Genomic DNA, 6,511 nt, shown 5'->3' on the forward strand with positions numbered 1-6,511 from the left:
TGGATTTGTGGTTTTTTTTGTTTTTGTGAACTTTGAAAAGATTTGCTTCACGTTTGGATAGAAACCCAGCTATTGTCTCTAATGATGGCATTTTAATGTTGTCAGCTACTTTAAATATAGCGTACATGCAAGTCTACATGCAGAGAATGTTGCTGTCACAGCCACAAAATGACATTGCCATGCCACTGCCTTTTCCCACAGTCACAGCGAGAAAAGAGCTCAATGGATGTGGCTGCAGGACTGGATGTACTTGGTTCCAATATTAATATTTATTGACAAAAGTAGCCTGGTGTTAAAACAGGCCTCAGGGGCATTTGGCTGGACTTAAGCCCCAGGAGGGCATGCTGACTCAAAGTCTTATTCAGATGATGTGCAGTAGATGCTTGTCCTTGAAGAAAAGGCATTAAAGCTCACTGGAGTCAAAGAGTGAGAAAGTGAGAGGCAGAAAAGGGAGTGAAAGAGAGCAACAGAGGGAGGAAAGAGAGTGACTAAAAAGAGGCAAAGCCTGGGATTCTTCATAGGGTGAATGATGTACAGCACACTGACTCACACAAAAGTGTTTCCACACAGTAGAGCAGACAATCCCCTCTTCAGGAAATGGAGATCAAAGCAGAATTAAGTAGTCAGAGATGTTCCATGCAAATTTGCACTGGCCTCCAGCCGTATATCTTGCCGCGTTGATTTGGGCGTCAAGCAGCGGGGTGTCAAATGCTTGGGCAGTGGAGTTCCACAGCGTTGCTTGGCGGAGAAGAAAATGGGTATATTTTGTCTAAGACTGGAGCCCATTGTAGCTTTTTTAATCCAGGAGGAGTCTAGGTGTTTTTGATGTTGGAATCAGAGCTGAAGCATAAAACAACATAAATTCCAAAATTATCCCAAGGAAAAATGAACTGTGCAAATTCCTTTTTCATTTCTGTTTATTTTTTTTTTTTTTTCCTCCAGTAGACCTTGTAATAATAAAGGTGTGGTTACACTGGGTTTGAAGCATGTGAAATAAGCCCACAAAGAATATTGCTGACAGGATATGATGTCATGCTTTTATGCTGTTTTTAATGCATAATACATAACAAATTACTAATAATAATGTTCAAAATATTATGTTATACATATTAAAATGTATTTAACATTATTAACAATTCAAAATATTAAAATATTGAAGATAAAATAGTTTGTATTATATAATTACATTACATTTAGTGCTGTCAAATCGATTAATCGCGATTAATCACAATTATTCACATCTAACATAAAAGTTTGTTTACATAATTTGTGTGCATAGGCCTATATATTATTACATTTATATATGTATGTGTGTATATACACACACACTTTCACACATATGTATAATATATATATGTAACTGGTCTGTTTTCTGCGTTATGTTTTGTCTGTGTTGTGTCTTGTCTGCGTAGTTAAAAACGGGACAGCAAGCAGCAATGACGCTGATCTTTTTTTATTCCTGATATACAGAAATAAATAAGCAGTCTCTTAGTGTGAGAGTCGCACTTGTTTTCTCTCTTCCATGCATTTACAATGCCAAGAGGAGAAATTCACAATATATATATATATATATATATATATATATATATATATATATATATATAAAATCAAAAAGTGCAAAATGACAAACATAATCACACAGAAAAGTAAAATAACATTATACACATAAATTGGAGTGAAAATAAATACATAAAAGCATTAATTACAATAAAGATTAATTAAGATTATCAGGAGCCCAAAATAACCTCACCTCTCCTGTGCATTAACAATGCGAAGAGGAAGAGGAGGAGACAGAACAGGAAATTATGTTGGCTCATGATGACATCACCACAAATAAAGGGGAAAACACTCATATAAATCAGGCATCTACATCAGGTATATGAAAATAAACAATTTTGTGTGAATTCTAATAAACAATATATGTATTTAACAGGAAGCTTTCTGATGTTTACATCTGTATTGAAGACAGCAACAAGACAGCTGCCGAATATTGTAACAGTCAAACATCTTTTTCTATACAAATTCATATGCAGCATGTGCACTTGTGTTTCCTCAAAGTCTAGTGTGACTGCACTTTAATATGCTGTTTGGGATTCAGTACATCCAATTCCAGTTACTAATGTGTGAACAACAGCCCAGTGTTTAGCTAGAAGAATTTGGTAACAGCATATTCTAATGAGTGATTCAACCACAGACAACAAGATAGGCCACTATTCCCATATACGCATCTCCCAGGCGTGTGCCTAATTCGTTTTGGCCATACAGTGACAGACCAGGACAGCAGTTAGGGAAGGGGAGGAGGGATGGGGCAGGGCAGGCTTGCAGCACAGATAGCGGCAGACAGCGACAGAGACTACAGCAAACTGTGACAGCGTGCAGATAGAGAGGCACGGTATGGGGAGAGAGATAGAGAGATACTTAGATGGATGGAGAAAGCAAGGAGGCAACAAACAGAAATGGAGTACAGATATGCACAGGCGCATCTGAAGGGAAGGGGGTGAAGAGTCTGCTGTAACAATAATTCATTATTTGTCTTGTTTTACAAATGCTGCTCCTCGAGACATTCAATTTATTGTGGCGCGGAGGATTGTCGTCTATGTGTGAGGAGGTGTCAGCACCATGGAGTGCTTCGGCGTCTCCCTGCGTGACAGCACTCCAGATGCTGAGAGGGGGCCGACAGTGGGGGGCACTCACACAGATGCAGGCGGACACATGTGTGAGCACACTCACACATATACTCATGCGATTGAGGGGGGGGGGTAGTTGTTGAAGGATGAGGAGCCAACCTGTGTCCAACCGGGGCCCCCTTCCTTCTCAAACTCCACCCCCTCTAGTTAAGCCAGGAAAGGAATTCATTAAAATATAAGTCCTCCTGAACTGCACCCATAATCCGACAGATTAATGGCAGAGCATGAAATCTGCAGTTTACGTTGACAAAAGTTACAAGTTGGGGGAGGGGCGGCAGGGCCCTGCAGTGGATTACGACGAGCGGGTCTTAATGCGGGAATAATTTGATGTAGCTGCCAATTTGCTGCGCACGCATTCACCGGCACAAATCCGACTTTGCTGCACACTTCTGAGGAAGTTTTATGGGTGAAGAGAGCTCCTTCCAGCACGTGGCCAGACCTGATTCTCTGAACACACACAATAGACTTCATCAAGTTACCACACAAATGTGATGTGCGCTATCATTGCAAGTCAGGTGCCGCAATGAGCCAAAACGGTGATTATGAAAAAAAAAAAAAAAACTTGACTGTGTTGTGTTTTATGTTAGTTTTAAACAATCATAATCCAAATTGTGTCAATGTTATGAAAATCAAGAAAGTGGTCTTTAAAGTGGTGTGACAAATTGCTATAGTCGTCTCAGTAAACCAAGTGGCAGCGCAAAGCGCACGTGAACTGATCATCTGTTCCGCTTTACTACTGGTTACAGCACAAAATAAACATGAATGAACATCAGAAGGTATGTTACAGTTACAGATACAGTACAACTTAGTGAAATGTATAATTCTTCATTTAATCACACAATCAGAGTTTAACCGCGGAAAGATGTCAGTAAAATAGCTTGTCTCCTGACGCTTACATTTACCTCAGGAAAGTTGTTCAGTGTCAGTAAGTCGTTCATTAGATAGTTATAGCACAAAATAAACATGAATTATTATTTTAAAGGTGCTCTAAGTGATGTCATGCGTTTTTAGGGCAAAACATTTTTTGTCACATACAGCAAACATCTCCTCACTATCCGCTAGCTGCCTGTCCCCTGAACACACTGTAAAAAAAACATGGTCTCTGTAGTCGCCACAAGCTCCAAAAACGGCAATTAAAACAAACTGGTGCAGCCTGGACCACGAAACATAATAAACATGCTCCAGCCAATAACCGACAAGAATGATTTTAAATGCGCGTTCATGACTGTTTCAGGAAGCACGGAGGGGAGGGGGAGGAGGAGGAGGAGGGAGGGTCTAGCTAGCCTCTGTTTTGTTTGACAACACTTCGAACGTCAACAGGAAGTTACTCCACCCAGGATCACTTAGAGCACCTTTAAAGATTCATTTTGGGCTTTTTTGCCTTTATTTAGACAGGACGGTATGTAGACAGGAAGCGAAGTTGGAGAGAGAGGGGGGGACGGGATCGGGAAAGGTCCACAGACCAGGGCCTCAAACTCGGGACACCCGAAGCCCAACAGCGATATATGTTGGCGCTGCCCACGAGGCTATTGGCGCCTACCGAAATAAATATTGGTGATGTGGTTAGTTTGAACTGGAGAAGAACATATTGCTGGAAACTTTAATAAACTCTATTGTTATGTAGAGGCCATTTTCAAGTTTTTACAATAGCCACCATTTATTGTGGGCTGTGATTTTGACAAGGGTTTGGAGTTAAAACATAATAATTAATCAACAGAAAGCAGAGATGAGACTTTCATTCATTGTAGAAAACTCAAGATGTATTTGTGTGTCAAAACGACTCAAAATGATGGAGCAGGTCACAAATTATCATATCCAAAGAAACCTTTTACAACAGCCCTGGATGTATGAATTCATTTAGATGTAGTCATCCAATTAGAATAGTAAGGGTCTGTTTTAATTCTAGTTACCATTCACCTCCACACAAACAGAACTATATCAATAGGACGGAGATGAGAAGGGGGTTGTGCGACAAAGGGATTTAGCTCTTTTGCTACAATCATAGGACATTTCCAAATTATCACTCAAAATGACAGAGGAAATCGGCGCAGGTGACCCCAGAAACAATCAACCTCATTCAAGCCCAACACAGAGCCCACCATCTTCCGCCTCCACCCACAATTAATCCCAGCAAACATGTTTGATTGAATCTTTTCAAGCAAATCCTTTGCTTGGGCTTTTGTTAGTTCACTTCTTGTCAACATCCATTAAAATATGCTTTTAATTCTTACGCCCGCCATCTCCGAAGATATGAAGAAACGGGAGGGGAAACAAAAAGGAAGGGAAAAAAAGTAGCGGCAAGCGATCCCACCGTCTTCAACTTTAATCAACTGTACGCTGGCATTCCCCCCTCCCCATAATAATATGCTGTTTGGAATTCAGTAGGCAGGCTCCACATCAATCATTCCCCGGAATTTTTTTTCGCGCTGCAATAAATATGCAAATGAGGAGAAGCCAGTCACTGGTAATTTCAAGCTCAGCTCACTAGTGTTAAAAAAGGACACAAATTTATTAATTGCCATCGGCCAAAGGAATCCTATTTCTGTGGGCATTGATTACAAAGAGGCATGAGTGATTATCGGGAATGCTGCGGGCTCCGTGCCGCACCACAAGGGGGACGCTTTGGAGAAAAAAGAGCAGATTATCACATCCGCCGCCACAATAGAAATTCTGACATTACGCTCCTCGGCATGAGACGAAAGGCCCGCGCGAATGCTACGGTTAGGGTAGAGATTTAATTGTAAACTAGTCTTGTGATAAATGACATAAAGATGTGGAAATGTGGGTATACATGTGCTGTGCCCATTGACTCTTTGCCCATTGACTGACTGTCTGTCATTCAAGTTTTGGGCTCACTGAATCCACAACTGGCTCAACTAATGTAAGAATACACCATCTGGAAATGAAAAAATTTCCTATTGATGCCTACCATTGTGGAATATTGCTAAATGTGATAAAAATGTGAAGTTTACATATATGACACAAAGTTAATGCGCTTCGAACGGATTTTGATAAGGAAAATTGGTGGGAAATGAACAGAGTGAAATTCTCTCACATATTCAATGTGATTTCAGCTGAACAGGCTGCCGCTTGTGTGTGTTTACAGCACGACATTACATGCCGGTGTGTGTCAGTATTTTAAGTCGCCGTGCAGCAGTAATCACTGAGTCACTTTTATGGACACACCAGCATGAACCTGTCAGAGAAAACCTACAGCTGACAAAATCTAAATTGATGTTGTGAGACAAAAGTTTAAAAACAACCACAATGCTGGGGGGGTGGGGAAATAGAGGGCCAGAGAGAGGCTTCTGTCCAAGACATTTCATCTCCCATAAATAATGGCCGTAAACTTTTCCGGCAGCACCAGCTAATTAATTCCTGTGCTATACACAAAAGGAAATGCTGGGTGACAAATGGGAGCAGGGCTTGAAAGCTGCCAGGTCTGCAAAACAGTTTCTTCTTCAATTTACAAGCAATTTTGCTGTAAATCATCAACCAGAACTGGCTGCTTTAGGACACAGCCTTTGCTGCCACAACATACTAAAACAGTGTTTTATTAATGCGAAAGTGAGAGAGAGACTGTGGTAAAATCTGCTGGAATCCAGATGCTAATCAATCATGATTTATCTTATAGAACCAGAGGTGAAAGAGACCATGTGTCCATGCTGTCATTGATATGTTCTATGTAAAGGTGTATTTTGTGTTTACTTCCACACCAAACAGAACATACAAATCAAAAATGCTCTCCTATCCTTTTAAAAATTAAAGTGTAAAGTGCACTCAACTTATAAGGAACCATTCAATTCTAATCCTAATCTTAAACC

This window comes from Megalobrama amblycephala, linkage group LG16 (genome assembly GCF_018812025.1).
Source record: "Megalobrama amblycephala isolate DHTTF-2021 linkage group LG16, ASM1881202v1, whole genome shotgun sequence".
Lineage (NCBI taxonomy): Eukaryota > Metazoa > Chordata > Actinopteri > Cypriniformes > Xenocyprididae > Megalobrama > Megalobrama amblycephala.